Below are 21,612 nucleotides of genomic sequence, written 5' to 3'. Positions count from 1 at the left end.
AAAATCCCCAGGGCCTGATGGATTCACCAGTGAATTCTATCAAACTTTCAGAGAACAGTTAACCCCAATATTACACAAACTATTTGACATAATAAGCAAAGAGGGAGTCCTACCAAACTCCTTTTATGACACAAGCATGGTACTAATTCCAAAGTCAGGCAGGCCAAAAACAGAGAAAGAAAACTATAGGCCAATCTCCCTAATGAATATAGATGCAAAAATCTTAGATAGGATACTAGCAAAAAGACTCCAGCAAGTGATTAGAAGGGTCATCCACCATGATCAAGTAGGATTCATACCAGGGATGCAGGGCTGGTTCAACATTAGGAAAACTATCCATATAATTGACCACATCAACAAGCAAACCAACAAGAATCACATGATTATCTCAATAGATGCAGAAAAAGCCTTTGATAAAATACAACACCCATTCCTACTAAAAACACTAGAAAGCATAGGAATAGAAGGGTCATTCCTAAAAATAATAAACAGTATATATCTAAAACCATCAGCTAATATCATCTGCAATGGGGATAAACTAAACCCATTCCCATTAAGATCAGGAGTGAAACAAGGATGCCCATTATCACCTCTATTATTTGACATTGTATTAGAAACACTAGCAGTAGCAATTAGAGAAGAAAAAGAAATTGAAGGCATCAAAATAGGCAAGGAGGAGACCAAATTATCACTCTTTGCAGATGACATGATGGTCTACTTAAAGAATCCTAGAGACTCAACCAAAAAGCTAATTGAAATAATCAACAACTTTAGCAAAGTTGCAGGATACAAAATAAACCCACATAAGTCATCAGCATTTCTATATAATTCCAACACAGCTCAGCAGCAAGAACTAGAAAGAGAAATCCCATTCAAAATTACCCAAGACAAAATAAAATACTTAGGAATCTATCTCCCGAGACAAACACAGGATCTATATGAACACAACTACAAAACACTTTCCACACAACTAAAACTAGACTTGAACAATTGGAAGAACATTAACTGCTCATGGGTAGGACGAGCCAATATAATAAAAATGACCATCCTACCCAAACTCATCTATCTATTTAGTGCCATACCCATGGAACTTCCAAAAATTTTTTTTACTGATTTAGAAAAAAACATAACAAAGTTCATTTGGAAGAACAAAAGATCAAGGATATCCAGGGAATTAATGAAAAAAAACACAAAGGAAGGGGGTCTTGCAGTCCCAGATCTCAGACTATATTATAAAGCAGCGGTCATCAAAACAATTTGGTACTGGCTAAGAGACAGAAAGGAGGATCAGTGGAATAGACTGGGGGCAAGCAACCTCAGCAAGACAGTATATGACAAACCCAAAGATCCCAGCTTTTGGGACAAAAATCCACTATTTCATAAAAACTGTTGGGAAAATTGGAGGACAGTGTGGGAAAGATTAGGCTTAGATCAACACCTCACACCCTACACCAAGATAAATTCAAAATGGATGAATGACTTGAACATAAAGAAGGAAACTATAAGAAAATTAGGCGAACACAGAATAGTATACATGTCAGACCTTTGGGAAGGGAAATACTTCAAAACCAAGCAAGAATTAGAAAGAGTTACAAAATGCAAAATAAATAATCTGGATTACATCAAATTAAAAAGTTTTTGTACAAACAAAACCAATGTAACCAAAATCAGAAGGGTAGCAACAAATTGGGAAACAATCTTCATAAAAACCTCTGACAAGGGTTTAATTACTAAAATTTATAAAGAACTAAATCAATTGTACAAAAAATCAAGCCATTCTCCAATTGACAAATGGGCAAGGGACATGAACAGGCAATTCTCAGCCAAAGAAATCAAAACTATTAATAAGCACATGAAAAAGTGCTCTACATCTCTTATAATCAGAGAGATGCAAATCAAAACAACTCTGAGGTATCATCTCACACCTAGCAGATTGGCTAACATGACAGCTATGCAAAGTAATGAATGCTGGAGGGGATGTGGCAAAGTGGGGACATTAATTCATTGCTGGTGGAGTTGTGAATTGATCCAACCATTCTGGAGGGCAATTTGGAACTATGTCCAAAGGGCGATAAAAGACTGTCTGCCCTTTGATCCAGCCATAGCACTGCTGGGCTTGTACCCCAAAGAGATAATGGACAAAAAGACTTGTACAAAAATATTCATAGCTGCGCTCTTTGTGGTGGCCAAAAATTGGAAAATGAGGGGATGCCCTTCAATTGGGGAATGGCTGAACAAATTGTGGTATATGTTGGTGATGGAATACTATTGTGCTAAAAGGAATAATAAAGTGGAGAAGTTCCATGGAGACTGGAACAACCTCCAGGAAGTGATGCAGAGCGAGAGGAGCAGAACCACGAAAACACTGTACACAGAGACTGATACATTGTGGTACAATCGAAGGTGATGGACTTCTCCATTAGTATCAATGCAATCCCTGAACAATCTGCAGGGATCTAAAAAAAAAAAATACTACCCACAAGCAGAGGATAAACTGTGGGAGTAAAAACACCGCTGAAAAGCAACTGCTTGACTACAGGGTTGGAGGAGATAAGACTGAGGAGAGACTCTAAATGAACACTATAATGCAAACTCCAACAACAGGGAAATGGGTTAGAGTCAAGAACACATGTGACAACCAGTGGAATCATGCGTCGGCTATGGGAGAGGGAAAGGCGGGGGCGGGGGGGGGAGGGGAGGAAAAGAAAACAATCTTTGTTTCCAGTGAATAATGTATGAAAACGACCAAATAAAATAATATTTTAAAAAAAAAAGAAAATAGAACTCTTTTATATTCATATATCACACATAATTTGTTCATTCAGACCTTACTATATAAGAACCCCTTAATCTGTAGTTTTTGGTCACCACAAAGATTGCTACAATAAATATTTTGATATATATGAGTCTGTCTTCTCTTTCTTTTATCTCTTTGAGCTTATATGTTCATAAGGCTTTCAAGGACATACAGATAAATTCACAGGTCTCCCAACAATCAGAAATGTGTCTGTTATTAGTAGTATCTATAAAATATTTAATTTTTCTTTTTATTTACAATCTGAAAAAAATTGGCAGATAATGGATAATATTACAGTTGTTTAATAAATATTTCTCTAAATGATTATTATTTAGGAAATTTTCATATGGAAATTAATAGTTTTTATTTCTTATAAAAACTGCTTGTTTATGTATTTCAACCAATTTGGGGAAGGGCTTTTTTCTTATAAATATAGATGAGTTTGAGTTATAAATTAGGAAGAGACTTTTATCAGAAAAAACTTAGCTGCAAGACACCACATTTTACCTCAATGATGTCTTTCTTTTATAATTTTTATTGCACTATTTAGCCTGTGAATTGTTTTAACAGTATGCAATTTAAAAAGTTCACTTTATTTTTGGTAACCAATATTCTTTCTGCTTTGTATTGGGTCATGTTCTCTTCCCAAATCTAGAAATAATATAGTGTTATTTTTTATTTTTCCCTGCTTGTTCCTTTAATTTATTTATGATATAATCTTTTATTTCTAGGCTTTGTGTATATTGCAACTATAATTGGGTGTACAGTGTGAGATGATGTTCATGCATCTTTTCTGAGACTAATTTATGATTTTCTCTGTAGTCATTTTGTCAGAGTGAATTCTTATCCCTGCAGCTGGCATCATTGGGTTTACCTATTAATAAGTTATTGTAATATTTTTTGGTTTTTAAAAGAAAATTTATTTACACATGTCTCTGGCCTGACCCACTCTCCCTACATCATAGAAAATGTCCTTTGGGAGACAGATATGTGAATATAAATTATTTTTGTTTCAATTTCTCAGTTCATTTTCTGAAGGCAATATGCATAAGTTTTTCTTCAAGTATTAAATCTGTAACAGTGTATAATTTTTTTTGATTCTACTCATTTCACTATTAATTATCCTATGTATTACTTTCAAAGTTTTTTTTAATTATTCATTGTTTATATATAATATAATTCATATTAATGAATCATCATCATCAATGAATAATAATTCATTGTTTCTTATTGCACAGTAGGATTCTGTCACTATAATATATAACAGTTTGTTCAGACATTCTACAACTGATGGGCATTCCCTCAATTTCCAATTTATGCTAATAAAAAGGGAGCTAATATAAATATTTTTGGAACATATGGTTCTTTTTTCTTTTTTCTGAATCTCTTCAGAAAACAGACCCAGCAATGTTAGTATTGGGTGTAAGAGTATATACAGTTTTATAATTCCCTAAATATAACTGCAAATACCACTCCAAAATGTTTGGGTTACTTCACAGCTCTGTAAAAGTTTATTGGTGTCCCCAGTTTTCCACATCCCCTCTAACATTTTGTCATTTTAACCATTCATCATTTTTACCCAGCCTAATTGTTTTGAGATGATATCTCAGAATTGTTTTGGTTGATATTTCTCTCAGTAGTGATTTAGAGTGTTTGTTCACATACTTAAATATCACCTTGATTTCTGTATCTGAAAGTTATTCATATATTTTGGCCATTTATCATTAGAAGACTGATTCTTCTTATAAATTTGAAAGAGTTCTTTTTACATTTTAGAAATATGATGTGTCTGAGAGGATTCCCCCCAGTGTTATACTTGCATTCTAACCTTGGCAAAATTTGTTTTATTTCTACAAAAATGTTTCAATTTGATTATATATTACATAATGCTCTATACCCATTTTTGATTGATGAATTCTTCTACTATCCATAAATCATATAGGCAACATACTACTTGTTCTTCTAATTTACTCATGATATATCTTTTTATGTCTACATCTTATACCATTTTTCCTATCTTAATAAATGTTATAACATATTGGTTTATACCTAATTTCAGCTAAACTACTTTCAAAATATTCTAATAATTTTAGCAAATAGTGATTTCTTATCCAAAAAACCTGTATATAGGCTTTTGTCAAATACACGATTAGCATAATATTTTACTGTAGTTTGTTGTATATTTGTCCTATTCTGCTGCTTTACCTTTCTATTTCTTGTTAACCATATTATTTTTTTATTATTCAGCTAATAAATACTGAATGTGTCTTTTTATACTAGGAAGAATATTGTACAAAAAAAGGGTTTTCAATTTGTAAAAGGAAACTTACCACAGTTTTCAGGATTTTATAATTTCTTTAAGAGTATATGTTATCAGGATAAAATTTTCATCTTGTCTTTGAAGATTTTTGTCTTCATGTTTTGCTTTAATTCTATATTGAGAGTTTTAATCTATAGCAATTTAATTTTTATTTAAGGGGCATATTTAAATAAAGAAAAGCATTATGGTAATTTCACTGATCAGACAATGACTAAATATAGTATTTGGTTTTGAAAAACAAACAGTTGAAAGAACAGACATTTTTATCTAATTTGCAGTTCTTTAGAAGTAGAAAAAAGTGCAAGGAACCTAAAATTATATTTAATGGAATTTATGTATAGATTTATTAATATTAAAATAAACATGCCATAGTCATTTTCCATTCTTTCTCCAAATAGATTGTATAGAAATCATAAGTTCATTTTTCTACCAATAAACACTTATTTATCACCTGCTATATTTATTCCTTACATAAATTAAAATAAAGAAAAAAATTACATAGTCCCTTCCTCAGAGTGTTTTTATCTTATTGAAGGAAATAATTTGAATGAAAATAGATTTCAAAAAACTCATTTAATAAAAAATATTATATTAATACTTAAAATAACAAGGAAAGTAGAAAAAGGTGGAATATAGGTCAATTTCATGAATGAAAATTGCTACAAAATGTTAAAATGCTTAGCATAATTATTGGAGAAACATAATACAAAATTATTTACTATGTTATGGTTTAGATTCTTACTGGGTACTCAAGTACCCAGGAACTCAAGGAGTTCCATATTAGATAGAGTATTAATAAAATTTATAATATTAATAAGAAAATTACTGCAAATTACCTATTCATATAGTTTGATCCTTACACAAAAATAAAACCTGTTTTAAAAATTATTTTCATTTGTTTATTGGTTATAGTTAAATTCTGTCATCTCACCCCTCCTTATATATGTATATATACCCTTATGTATATATAAATGTTTTTATTATATCTATAACATTTAAAAATTATTTCTAATATTAATTCTATAGCTGCACATGTTTTTGATTCCATTTATTTCAAGCTTCATTATTTCATGTAGATATTTCTGTTTGTTTTTTATTAATCTGCTCATCATTTCTTACAGCATAATAGCATTCCATCATAATTGTATAATACAATTTATTGAGTCACTTCCCAATAGATGGATAATTTCTACATTTGGGATTATGACCACAAAGAGGGCGTCTGCAAATATACACTGAATCACACACATTCTTTTTGTTTTTTTCATGATCTACTTGGGAAACAGTACTGGTGTGTTTAAGGGTATACAAAGTTCCAAAATGCTCTGCAAAATGGTTGAATCATGGGGTCAGCTGGGTGGCTTAGTGTACTGTGAACCAGAAGTAGAGACAGAAGGTCCTAGGTTCAAAACTAGCCTCAGACACTTCCCAGCCCACTTCCCTGAGCAAGTCGCTTAACTCTCATTGCCGAGCCCTTACTGCTCTTCTGCCTTAGAACCAATACACATCATCGATTCTAAGATAGAAGGTAAGGGTTTTTAAAAATGATTGAATCAGTTTCTGGTTCCATCAACAGTGCTTTAGTTGTCTCTATTCTCCACATCCCCTCCAACATTTGTCATTTTACTTTTTTTATTATTTTAGTCAATATCATAGGCATATACTATCTCAGAATTATTTTGATTTGTATTTCTATGATTAATAGTTAGATAATTGTTCATTAATTTTCCTGTGTGTGTATCTGATTGTTTTTTTTTAATACATAAACTATCTGTTCATATCTTTTGACCTTTTATCAATCTTGGATGGCTCTTATTTTTATAAATCTAACAAAGTTCTCTACGTATTTTATTTTTTTAAACCTTTACCTTATGCCTTAGAATGAATACTATGTATTGATTCCAAGGCAGAACAGTGGTAAGGGCTAGGCAGAGGGGGTTAAATGACTTGCCCAGGGTCAAAAAGATAGGAAGTGTCTAAGGTCAGATTTGAACATAGGACTCATATCTCTAGTCCTGGCTCTCCATCCACTGAGCTACTCAACTACCCCCACTATATATTTTAGATACAAGACCTCTATCTGAAAAACTGTCAAATTTCCCCCATTTTTGTTCTTTCGTTCTAATTTTGACTACATTTAGTTTAATTTTTACCATTTTATATCTAACAATGATCTCTATTGTTTATTTACAAATTTTTCTCTCATACATAAATTATATGGAAAATATGTTCCCCATTCCTCTAATTAACTTATGATATCTCCCTTTACATATAGGTCATATATCCATTTTGATCTAATCTTAGTGGATACTATAGGATATTGCTCTATACCTAGTTTCAGCTGAACTACTTTTCAAATGTCTTAGGATTTCTTTTTTCCCAACTAAAGAGTTCTTATCCTGAAAAATTTGGTCTATACTTTTGTGAAATACAAAATCGTTAAAGTATTTTTCTGTTCAATGAGTGTCTGATCTGTTACACTGATATATATTTATATTTTAGTCAGTACCAGATAGTTTATACATATATATGTATGTATTATTTTATATGTACAATACAATTTAAAATATGGTACTGCTAGACTTGCTTCTTTTACATTTTCCCCATTAATTTTTTTATATTCTTGACGTCTTGTTCTTCCCAATGAATTTTGTTATTATTTTTTCTTGTTCATTAAATTAATTTTTGGTAATTTAAATGGGATAGTATTGAATATAGGATCAGATGAAGCAGATTATAAATTTTATTTTGCTGGTTCTTCCCATTCATCTATAATTAATATCTCATTTAAATTTGATTTATTATATAAAATATTTTTATGATTATATTCACACAGTTCCTATTTTTTTACTGATATATTCTCAGGTATTTTAATCTATCAGTGATTGTTTTAAATTGGATACCCTTTCTATCTCTTCCTGCAGTTCTTTGTTAGTGATATATAAAAATGCTGATAATTCACATGGTTTTACTTCATATCCTTTTACTTTGCTAAAATTATTGATAATTACAAATATGTTTAAGTTGAAACTAGGAATTTTCATGGATATAATCATATCTCCCACAAAAAGACAGTTTAATTAATTCTTTACACATTATGAATCCTTACATTTGTTTTTATTATTCCTGTGGTTACCATTTCAACAGAATATTGGTCATCAGGGGCATCCCTGGTTCACTCCTGATTGTATTTCTAAGGCTTCTCAATTTTCCTCATTACAAATATTTTCTAATGACATTAGGTTGATGCTTCATATCATTGGAAGAAATATTTTTATTCCTATAAATTGCTTTCTCTGTTTTTGCTCTTCCTGTTTCAGGTATTGACATCATATTTGTTTCATAAAAGGAATTTGGTAGGACTCCTTTACCTATTATTCCATAAACTATATTTAATAGTGAATTAGTTATGATTTAAATCCTCAATATAATTAACTTTTAAATGCATATGATGCTGATGCTTTTTTTCTTATGAAGTTCATTTATGACCTTTCCACTTTCTTTTTCTGAAATTAGGCTTTTTAGATATTGTTTCTCCTTCATTAATCTAGCAGATTGTTTTTTTGAAAATTTTCTTCTATTTCATTTACATTGTTTAATATGTTGGCATGTAATTGGGCAAAATGACTACTAATTAACTGTTTTGATTTCATTAGTGGTATATTCACCATTTAAATTTTAATGCTAGTCATTATTTTTTTATTTTCTCTTTTAAAAATCATATTAATAAATGGTTTATATATTATGTTGATTTTCTCCCTAAAACCAAATACTAGTTTTATTTGTCAATTAATGGCTTTCTTACATTCATTTTAGTGATCTTGCCTTTGATTTTTCACATTTCCAATTTGATGCTCATTTGGGTATATCCAATTTGTTCTTTTGTTCTTTATTGTATTGCTATGGAGATTTAGAGGTAAATTTTTTTCTCTAATTACAACTTTCAGTGTATCATATAATTTTAATGGGCCTAATTATTATCATTTTTTAACAAAAGTATGTATTTTTCTGACTTATTTTTAACTGTTTTTAAATTTTATTTTTTCCAGATCACATTTTGACGCAATCTGGAATAACTATTTTCTGACATTTTGAAATTCATGTTTTTTCTCCCCTTTCTCCAAAAAGCAACGTAATATAATATGGGTTGTAATTTTGTTATCATAAAATACATATTTCCATATCCACTATATTGTGAAAGAAGACACATTATTTCAAAGTGAGAAAAAATGATAAAGGTAATAAAAATTACAATTGAATGCTTTAGTCTCTTTCAGACTGTCCATTTGTTTTTTCTTCTACAGTTGTGGATAGATTTGTTTCTTATGAGTCTCTCAAAGTTGTAATGAATCCTTGCATTTCTGTCACCTACTAATTTTTTATGATTGAATTATTTGAGTCTAAATTAATTTTTAAAACTCTTACCTCATATCTTAGCATCAATATCAGTTTAGATTCTAAGGTTAGAAAAGCAGAAAAGGCTAGATAATGGGGATTGGGTGACTTTCACAGGGTGACACAGCTAGACTCTTTCTCAGATAACTTTGAACCCAGGACATCCTATCTCTATGCCTGAGTCTCTGTCCACTGATTCACCTACCAACTCCTTCTCAAGTTATTATTTTATATTTGTGGATCTGTGATTCCTTATTGCCTATAGTTTTCTATTGCATTAATGTCTGGAAAAGTATGCATATAATGGCTCTGCTTCTCTCCATTTACCTAAAAGGTTTATGTTATGATTTTTTTGTAAATTGAACATGTACCTCTATGAAGAAGGTATATGCCTATTCAATTCTTTCCAGATATCTATCATATTTACTTATCTAAGATTCTATTCATCTTCTTGACTTTTTTATTAGATTTTTATCTATTTCTTAGAGGAGAATTTGAGTTCCACGACTATAATTGTTTTGTTATAAATTTGTCCCAATAACTCATTTAACTTTTTCTTCAAAATTTGTTTGCTATAACATTATTTTGCTTAAAAATTTAATACTGATAGCAATTCAATATCTAAGGTACTTTTAACAATCAGTTTCCCTGTTTATTTCTTGATTTAATCTGTTTAACTTTAACTTTGTCAGAGATAATGTTTATTACCCCTACTTTCTTTCTAGGAGCTGAGTCATAGTATATTCTACTGCAGTCTTTTGTGTTTCCTCTACAGGCTTCTCTCATTAGTATATTTCTTGTAAACAGCATATTGGTTTGAACAAGTTGTGGTACATGATTGTAATTGAATACTGTTGTGCTTTAAGAAATGACAAACAACATGGTCAAAAGATAACGTGTAAAGACTTTATGTAGTGATACAAAGTGAAGTGACTAGAACCAAGAGAATTTTGTACACAGTATCAACAATAAAGTATGATGAACAACTTTAAATGACTTAGTTCTTATCAACAAGGCAATGATCCAAGAAAATTCTTAGAGACTGTAAAGATAAGATCCTGAGAGACTTCTCTTTAAAGATCTGGCTTTATTGTGACAGAGAAATCACTTGGCCAATGGTCTTAATGTTTCATCCTAGTTCAAAACCTAAGATCTTGATTTATAAAACACCCGAATTTAATAGTTTCCTATTTCTCATCTTCCTCCCATAGGATGTCCTCAATATTTCAGTGTATCTTTGCTTTTTTTCCAATCTTCAGAGATCCTGCTTCCTTTGTAAGCTAGGTTCCCTAGGGTACATTTTGAGTGGATTGATTTACGTATGATTAACAGATTAACAAAGGAAATAATTAACATGATAACACAATTGAAATTATTTTTAACAATACACATATTTGAAATTATAACTCAGTTATTATCCTAGGATTAGATTCCTAACCTGGTGATAGTCACAGAATTTTGCTGGGACTAATTCATACTATACATCACAGTTATATGTTTAATTCTAAAAATCACACTCTAATTATTGATTATGCTATTGGTTTTCTCATTACAAGACTCATGATATAAAAAGAATATCTACCACCATAGTAGGAATAAACTGAGTCAAAATACAGTTTGAAACACACCACTTTATGCTTCCATGAAATTTTTTCTGTAATTTTAGCCATACCTCTCTTTTTTCAGAACATGATGACCATGAAAATATATATTGTATAATAATATATTTATAACCTATAAAATATTACCTGCCTTCTTGGGGAGGGGAGAGAGACATCAAAGGGAAGGAGAATATTTGGATTGCAAAATGTCAGTAAATGTATATTAAGTAAGGTATTGATATGTAATCTAGAAAAAATAAAAATTTAAAATAAAAAATATATTGACAATTATGATTTTTCCTCTATCCTGCTATGTTTCATGAGTGGATTAATCTCATTCACAATCAAAGTTATATTTACTAGTTCTGTATTCCCGCCCTTTTGTTTTTCCTAATTGTCCTCTCCCTTTCTTTTTGATCTTTCCCTCTTCACTCTTTTTTTCTGACTACCTCTTCAAACTATACCCCTTTTAAGAGTCTTTCCCTTAGGCCCTTCCCCTTAGCTCCTAGTATCTATTATAGTCTACCTACCCTTCCAGGAGTCCACTCTTATTATCTCCACTCCACTTTATAATTTACATATATATTATAAACAAGGCAAGGATACAGTAAAATTCCAAGGGAACTTAAGAAGGGAAAAAGGTATCTATCAACAAACAGGAATAAACTGCATCAAAATGCAGTTGAACATATACTATTTTATTTCTCCATGGATTTTTTCCCTGTTAGCTATATCTGTCTTGTTTCACAGCATGCTGTCCATGGGAATATGTGTTATATGATTTTTTAACAGATTTATTTACAGATTTATATTTTTTTACAGATTATAAATTATTACCTGCCTTCTTGGGAAATATCTTCTAATAATCATCTCCCTTATCCTATCCTATCCTTATCCTATGCTAGCTTTGTTCCCAAGAGGTAGGTGATGGTGACTCAGGTTTCAGGATTTTTGTACTATTATGTACTGTTCCCTACTTGGTTCTTCCAATTTCTATATGTCATGTCCTAGTAATGTTTGCCCTACTCTCCATGGTCCCTACCTTAATCTGTGATTGACTTTAAGAGCTCAGACTAGGTACTGCTCCCAGGCTCCAAAGTTCTGCCACTGCAAATAGACAGTATTATTCCTTGTTCTCTCTAGCTGTCTGCAAACATCAGTTCACTTCTCTTCCCTTAACCTGGATCCAAGGACTCTGATCTTCTTGCAATAACCACAGCTATCAGGGTCCTCATCCCTTAGCTACTGCACTCACTTATTTTCTCTCTCCTCTCCTCTTCTTATGAAAGTATAGCCTTGGATTTAATTCTATCTTGTCAACATGTCTGGGTCCCCAAAGTTTTACCCACAGCTGTGCAATGGTGGAAATCTCTGGAGTTCAGGATATAGCTAATACAGCTGTTTCCAGAGCTAGTTGTTTGTTAGTTCTGTGGGTATCTTCCACTTGGAAGTAGATTTCCAAGTTAAGCAAAGTGAGACTTTAAGCCAAGACAGATGCTTCTTGATTCTGGTGGTATTTTCTTTGGGATGGTTGATTTCAATCAGTGTGAGACCAAGGTCAAGGTTATCAGAGACCTTTGTACCAAATTTTCCTTGGCTGCTCAGCTTCAGTCCTGAATCTATAACTATTTCTACAGCTTTATGGGTTGATTCTGGTATATTAATTTTGATTATGGTAGGATTTGGAGAGTGGGATAGTCTCAAGCCCTATTCTGCCATTGAGTAGGAAAAATATACAGTAAAAACAGAGTTATTTGAGAAGGTGAATTATTAAAATGTGATATAATTTTAGAAATTCTGGTAATGGAAATAAGATAAGAAAAAGACAATAAAAGACATAAAAATATACTGGCAAAGAAGAAATATCTTCCTTTTTGCTAACATAGTGAAAATTGATAAAGAAAATCCCAGAGAATCAAAAGGGGAATTAGATGAGATGATATTTTTGGGTTATACTCACCCTCATTACATATAGATATAGGCATAATACACAGGCATACATATACACATAAATACAAATATGTATAATACAGGAGTAAAATGAAAAATAATATCCCATTTAAAATAAATATAAATACATGACAACTGAAAATCAACCTACCAAGTGATATTCAAGACATCTGAATACTATTATAAAATATCCTTTATATAACAAAATACACTCAATTTAAGGCTGATCATTAATCATGATTAGATTATTCTAGTATAAAAATTTTATATTACACAAATTAACTTACAAAATTAGTGTGATAATAACCCCTCTACCAACAGTATTTTAATAAAGTTAGACAAAATAATAAAATGATCTTTCAGAGAAACAAATGAACTAAATTACAAAAATTAAAGATATAATATGGCAATGATGCAGGTAATTCTTCAAGAATCTGTAAATTATTATAATTCACTGATCATCAAAAAATTGGCTACTAAAGGAACGAAAAACAGAGGATTATAAAATGATAGAGTATAATCAGAAAAAATCTAAAATCAAAAACACAATATTCAGTAATCTCCAAACAAAAACTCTTTGGGGTAAATTTTCTTGGTGTCAAGAATTTATAAAAATACTAGAAAATATTTTGATAAAATATACTCAGATAGAAACTTTTTATTTGTACAAAAACATTTAAAATAAATAATTAAAATATAAGTGATGACATTGGAAAAAATGAAGGAATATTTATTTTACAATTATGACTGAGGAAGAATTCATAATGAAACAGGAATTAAGGAGAACATCAGGACAAAACAGTATTTTTAAAAGTTTTCTGTTGTTGAAATAATTGTGAAAACAAAATCAATACTTTTAGGATAAGGAGAAAAAGATGAATGTAAGCATTATTTAACTGAATGTGAATAAGAGTTTGCTATCAAAGTTATAAGGGAAATACAAAATTAAGAAATACATATAGCTATATAACAATTGTTCTTATGTGCATATCTATTTATTGATGATCTATCCATGATCAGTACTCTGCATATTAGAAGGGATATTAGAAGTCAGTATTTATAAAAAAGAATGGCATCCTATTTTTAAAATCATATGTAATAATTTTTCACAACACAAATGAAAAGATAAATGAAAACATGAATCTTATGGGATGAGTTTAATGTCATAGTCCAAAATAAGAAAAGATGCTACTTGAAAGAGTCAATGTCATAAGGTCAAAACACAGTAAATGCATGTTGATCTTATCGATCTGGTTGCAGTTATGAAGTCATCTTGTTTATTAAAAACATCATGTAAGTATGGTTTTTTTAAAGGTGACAAAAATGGCTATAATATTGGACCCAGAGGATCCAATCTAGGAATTTATTCAAAAAAGATGGAAGAGAAAAACATATCTCATGTATACTAAAAATATTTCATAGTAGCACTTTTTCTGGTAAAAAAAATCCCTGGAAAGTGTATAGATGTCTTTGTCCTGGGAAATGAAATGAGCATCATATACTAAATGTATTATTGAATATATATTAATGAAATAATATTTCAGTATAAGGAAAAATAAATAAGAAAAATAAAAAACAGAAATATAAAAGGAAAACAGTTAAAATATATGCCAAATTATTTAAATTGTTAAATAACATAAAATGTATAATAAAATTGTAATTACCCATGCTGACATAAGTTTTGATTGAATGTATCTCCCTCTCTTTATTATAGTGATGCCAAATTGTGGGTTTGAAAAAATCACCTATACTTCTGGAGATGGTTGAGATATTTCCTTTATTTTGACCTCTTTGTTATTAGAAAGGTTTACTGGTCATCTGAATATGATGGTGATAGCCAGATAGACAGGCATAGACAAGTAGAAAGGAAGTTAGGTAGGTAGGTAGGTAGATAGGTGTGTATATTTCAGTGGTCTACTTGGGAAATATCTTATGAAATTATGACTGTCTTTAATGTGATAGAGAGTTCAGAGTTCATTAAAAAATATTTCTTGGATCTACTTTCTCCTTGAAATTACTTCCTTCAAATAGCATTTTGTCTATGTCTACAAATATCCAGGACAGAAATATATTATTTATATCTCATTTTATATCTGTATCTATTGATATATTTAAAAATATTCAATATGGGCCTATTTTCCAATTCACAGAAATTTCATCTCTAATAAAGCCAAGAATCTATGTGCACCTATACTTTCTGATAGAAAATCCATGGGTTTTCTCTCATTAGCTCACAGGCTGGGCCACCACATTACAAGTAGGAGATTTTCCTTATTTTTTCCTGATGTCACAGATGTCCAAGCTGATTACACAAAAGTATCCTTTGCTCTCAAGAGAAAACTTGCTTATGGTTGAACATAAATTGTCTTAGTGAATTTTTTTTCTTTCTCTCATTTAAAAGTCTTGATTTAATAGATTCTGCTGTTAAATATAAACACAATTTATTTTCTAATTTTAATTTTTGATAAGTATATTTTTGTAACTTTAAATTATATAAACATTCTTAAAATAATTATTAGAAAGATAAGTGTTTGTTTATGTAATATATAGTATATTTGCATTTTGCAAATGTCAGTGTCTAGATAAAGTCTAAATGACTCTGTTGATCTCTATTGTCTTTTTCCCCTCTTTCATTCTGGAATCAATTAATTGACCATTTGAATCATCTGTGCAAGAAGTATAAAATGAAGAAGAAACTGTATGATTTGTCTCTCTAACTTCCTTTCCTAATCTGGAAAATAGATATTTTCATCCCTATTTTTCTATTGTGTAAATTTAAATCATATTCTTTGGAACAATTAAGAATTTCCTCTCATATTATCAAATTTAATATACTCCTTAAGTCATCTTTCAATAAGGGCAGTTGAGAGACATCACCATAGAGAGATAAGAATTGTGTTTATAATTTTACAGGATTAGGACAACAAATTGTGATGCTTTTGAGAATTTTAAAGCTCCTTTAAAGATACTAAGGTTGTCCATGAAACAAGAGCATATGATTTTGATATTAATATTAATGTAGTAATGTTTAATTACTAAAAGTATTAGAACTCCATGGTTTTTAATGAATTAAGATTGTGCATTACCCATAAAATAATGGAAGGGTAAAAGGCAATTTTTAGCAGTGTGCAACACGTGACAAATTGTAAATTTCAGAGAATTTACTCAAATAAATATTTGATAGAAAAATGGCTACACATAATTCCAGAGGATCAGGATAAAACATGCTATCACCTCCTGAGAGTAAGTTTAAGATACATAATGCTACATATATTTGTGAGCATGACCAATGTAGGTATTTGTTTTTCTTCACTGTGAAGTTGTGTGATAAGAGATTTGTTCTTAAACACAGCTGAGAAAAATCAAGAAGATAAAATCTATTTTTCTCAAATGAAAAAATAAATATATGATAAAATTCATTAGTTGTATGGTGAAAGCAAAAGAAAATCAATAAAAAGCTGTCTTCATTACACAAACAGGAGGAAGAAGGAAGAAATAAAACAACCTTTTTAAATCCTACTACACAACAGGAACATTGCTAAATGCTACAGGTATTATTTTAGGGGATAGATGCTTTTATTATCTTCATTTTATTAGTCAAGGAAACTGAGGCAGCAAGAAGTTAAATAGCTTGCATAGAGTCATACCATTAAGAACTGTCTGGGACTAGATTTGAGGCGATATTTTTAAACTTAAGTTCCAGTGTTCTATGCACTATACAGTCTAGCTAATGTCCTCAGTTGGATTTGAACTCGTGACTCCCTTACTCCAAGGCCAGAGCTCCATCTTCCTCAATACCTAGCTGTGAAAAAGGTCTTGCCATTGTAGTTGAGCCAAGTTTTGTTGCTACATAAGATCTTAATTCCTATCAATTTACTAGGCCATTATATTGCTCTTTTAGTTTTCTGATTTTTGAAAATTCTCCATCATTTAAACAAGTCTTTCCACAATTCTTAAATTTACTTCAAAGGCACTGGTATAACCAGATCATAAGATTATAAACCTCGAACTTGAGGGAAACTTAACAGTCCTGTAGTTCAACATACTGATTTTATAGATTAGGAAGCTAATCCTCAAAGGTTGAAATTAATATCAAAATTTTAACTATAATTTTTAACTTTTTGTGCCATCATTTTTGGCATTATGTATTCAAAATCTAAAGATCCTTTATGTATCTTCTCTTCTTTAGAATTATTAAACTTCATTCATAAGGACCAAGTTCTCAGTGAAAATATTGATTTTTATATTCACACACAATGTGAATTTAATTAGTATTTTAACAGTCATAATGATCATCTCTTAGAAATAATGATTAATAAGAATAATGGACATTAATATAATGTGTTAAAGTTTAGAAAATAGGTTATAAATATCTCATTTGATTTTCACAGCTCTTTCAAACAAGTATTATTATCTCAAGTTTACAGATAAGGAAATATAGATTATGTGACTTACTCAGCATCACACTCAATCTTAATAAAGATTTGAAGCCAGAATTTCACAATTCAAGATATGAAATTTTATCTATTGTGCTACCTTGTTGCCAACAACTATAAGTACTTGTATATAGTAGGACTGATAAGACTAAATTGCAAATTTTTTTTAATCTCAAAACAAAAGTTCATTCCTCCTCAAGGTCTATAAATTCCATTGAAGACAGTGACTAGATTAGGCTATATTAATTTTCTTTTCAGGGGATTCTAGAATTTAGGTTAATTTAGAACAAAAAATAAAATTATATTTTTTCTCTTTTATTAAATAATTTCACCTGATCCTTCTACTTTTGGTTCAAGTCAATGTAGAAACTGATCTTTAATAGAATAAAATCATAGCCCACAAAAGTGAGCCTGATTGAAAGCTACTAGAGGCAAGAGTCAGTGACAACTTTGCATCGAAAATAAATTTATTTGGGGAACAGGAGGGCACATTCATTGAGCAGTGGGCTGTCCAACTGGAAATCACTTGCACTCATGAAATGTGAGTTAATAGCATCTAATTTATGTTTTTTTTTTCTGTGGTTTGGAGAACATTAGTTGTAATGGAAAGAAAAATGAGCCTACAAAAAAAGACTTCAAGGAAATATGACGTTAGGGTTAATGGCATCAGGATGATAATATTGAAGTGACAGAAGAATTTTTATTTGGATACTAGGTTTTCAACATCTGCAGGGATAAAGTGTTCTTACATTTCAAAACCTAGGTCAAAATTCTCTGAATATCATCCTAATTGTAGCTCTTTTGACTAAAAGTTTTGTTGAATACTCTCATGTTCTCTACTTTTTTCCCCTGAATCTACTTGTTACAACTCTTCATTTTAATCTAAGTATTATTTTTAATCTGCTTACAATAACTCATTGGCCTGGAATCAAACTTTCAATTACTCTTTGGCTGATTCTTTGGAATATGAAATATAGTTACTGATTAAGGAGGTATAAATAAATTAATTAAAGTGTTAATACATGAATTTTATAGCTATTTGCATTTCTAAAGAGTTTTTTAAAATAAATCCTTCTGTTTCTAGATAAACTGACAAATAGCTGAATTTAAGATGCTTAAAATATTAAGGCAATGTGTTTGCTTTTGAAAAAACAGTTGTGAGTAACTTAAAGTAAAATATAAGCAAATTCAGCTACAATTCTGATGTAGTTAATACTAAACCTAAATCACAGAAAAAGGGCACTAGTAGGAGCCCCCAGGATCATCTAGCCCTATCCAGTGAAAAAATTAAAAGAAATAGTCTATTTTGGGTAATCCTAAAAGATAAGATTTTTTCTCTGCAAACTGACAGTTGCCACTATGAAACTTCCTTTCATTCATCCTATAATTGACTCTATGGAAAAAAAGCAGAATAAATTCAATCACTCCATCCAAATAATAATACTTCATCTATTTGAAGAGAGACAACATATTCTACTGAACTCTTCTTAAAGGCAGATATAACCAGTTCTTTAAATGCAGGTACCACATTAAGTTGTACACTTACCTCTACTTCAAAGAAATCTTAGATTTCTCCAATGCTCAGAGCTAGGTCCACCAACTCTTACTTAGAATCAATTCTAATTCTCCTAGGTCGTGTTCCCTGTATCATATTTTTTCTTTTTTTTTTCCCTAGCTTCTTACAGATTTGATTCCCATCTGCTTCCTTGGATATCTTGTTTATGTGATTAGTCAAATAATGCAAAGAATGATTATTTCCCCCTGTAATACTACACATTAGAGTAGCATTCTTTTAGTTGTTGTTTTTTTTTCATATATTCTCCTCTAACTGGAATAGAAACCTAATATTTTCTCTTGCTTTCCATGTTTGGAGAAATCAGATGAGTTAAGGGGAAAAACTTGTTTAAATCTGACTTCTGACAATTAGTAGCTGTGTGCCTCTATATAAGTCATTTCAACTTGATCCCAGTTTCTTAAGGTGTCTTAATCCTAAGGATCTTAAGGATCAAATGCTATATTTGTAAAGTTCTTAGTACATCCCTGGCATATAGAAAATGTTCAACATATGTTTGCCTGCTTCCTCTACCTTTCCCAGTATATTATACATTAATATATCAATTAATTAATACAAACTAAATTAATTAAAACAAACTAATACAAACTGGTTTCATGAAAAGAAGTGAAATATATTACACTGTCTTGCCAGTTGGAGTTCCCATTACTCCATAATCTCAATTCATTTCAGATTCATACTGCTCAAATTTTTAAACCAAACCATATTTATGTGACTATATTAAAAACTCTCAGAAAACCATACTCTTTCCTAAAAAAACTGTCTTAAATCTCATGGTATATTAAAAATAAAAAACAAGGTCTACTCTTCTCCACCTCAGTTACACAGAGTGATTACCAAACCCTAAATCTTCTCATTATTCAGGGTGCATGTTGCATGTGCATATTCATGAATTCTTAAATTTCTATATTCAATCATATTTAATTACTTATTTACACATAATACACATATATAATATACATACACATTAATGTGTATTTTTATATCTACATAGATATAGATATGAAAACTCTAACTTATCCTTTGTCGTCACTGCAAAAAATGGTCTTCATGCCTCTCATTATTCTTGACTTCTGTTGGTATTTGGCAGGTTTTTCATAGCATACCGTATGATCCTTGAAGCTAGAGCCTATGTTTATGCATTTCTTTTTGTTATAGTACTTAAGATAGTGCCTGGCACCTAAGCAGTGCTTAATAAATGATTATTGTTTGATTGATGTTTCTAGGGTTTTGCTTTGCAACCTTTTACTGTGAACTAATCTGAAAATTGCTATTTTACTCCATCTGCTCAATAACTATATTTTTGTAGGTGGGAGGCAAAGTTGGGCATTTGTGTCACTGTAGGTCCCTCGGTAATGCTTTTTATACCATATCTTCCTAATTATTTATGAGCATTTTCTGTCTTTTCCTACAGTATCCAGCAATACTTCACCAATTACAATTGATCTGTAGTTAGCTGATTTCCACCAAAGCCCATGATGCAAAAAGGAGCTGTCTTCCTTCATGTTATGTAGTATCTCATGAATAAAACTAACTTCCATTCTCTTTTCACATCTTCTATTCTCTCCTTAAACCATTGATCAGAAATTATCTACTTGCCTCTAGTCTTTTTTCATACTACTATCTTCTCTCTGAAGTGGAAATGCTTGCTCTTCATCCTCCTAATTAACAAGGAAAACCCAGATTGGGTCTGGTTCAAATAATAAAGTTCTTATGAATACAGATAATTGCCAAAAGAAATGGAGAAAACACTCCATTTTTTTGTGAAACAGCTGTGAATACGCTGAATCAAATAATGGTTCCTGATTGGCTAGTCAACAACATTGAACACATTTATGATGGAACCTACCTGGCAAATTCATTGTTTTAACCATTATTTCAATCTTAGTAACAACTCTAAGGCAGAAAGGCAGGGGCTAGACAAATGGAGTTAAGTGACTTTCCCAGGATCATATATCTGGTAAGTGTATGAGGCCCAATATGTATCCAGGTCCTCCCAACTCCAGGCTTAGTACTCAAATCACTATGCCATCTAGCCAACCCTCCCAGGATATTCTTGATAACAGTATCTAGTAATTATGACTTATAAAAAAGATTATAAATTATCACTTTATTTTAGCATTAGTAAAGGTAGAATCAATTGAGAGAATATTTTTATAGAACTGTAACTAACATTAAGCTTTTAAGAATTTAATTTTCAGTCTTATTGAGAAAGATAATTCACAGTAATTTTTGAAGCATGTTTATTTTAGATGGATTCTAAATGTCAGTAACTATTTTAATATAGCATTTGGGAAGTTCTAAATAAAATGTACTGATGGCAAGTACAGATATATGTAATTACCTATGAAACTTGAGATCATAGCATTTTAGATTAGAAAAAAATCATTAATAGCAAGTGATATGAGTTTTCCTTCAATTAATGTTTTAAACTCATATTGATATATAATTACATACTCCCTCATTATATACTTCCCAATATTATCTTGTATTATTTTTAATTACAAAAATATAATTGTATTTTCCATGTTTATGAACAC

This window comes from Monodelphis domestica, chromosome 3 (assembly GCF_027887165.1).
Source record: "Monodelphis domestica isolate mMonDom1 chromosome 3, mMonDom1.pri, whole genome shotgun sequence".
Classification (NCBI taxonomy): Eukaryota; Metazoa; Chordata; class Mammalia; order Didelphimorphia; family Didelphidae; genus Monodelphis; species Monodelphis domestica.
The sequence above is the reverse complement of the archived record's forward strand: the minus strand, read 5'-3'. Positions refer to the sequence as shown.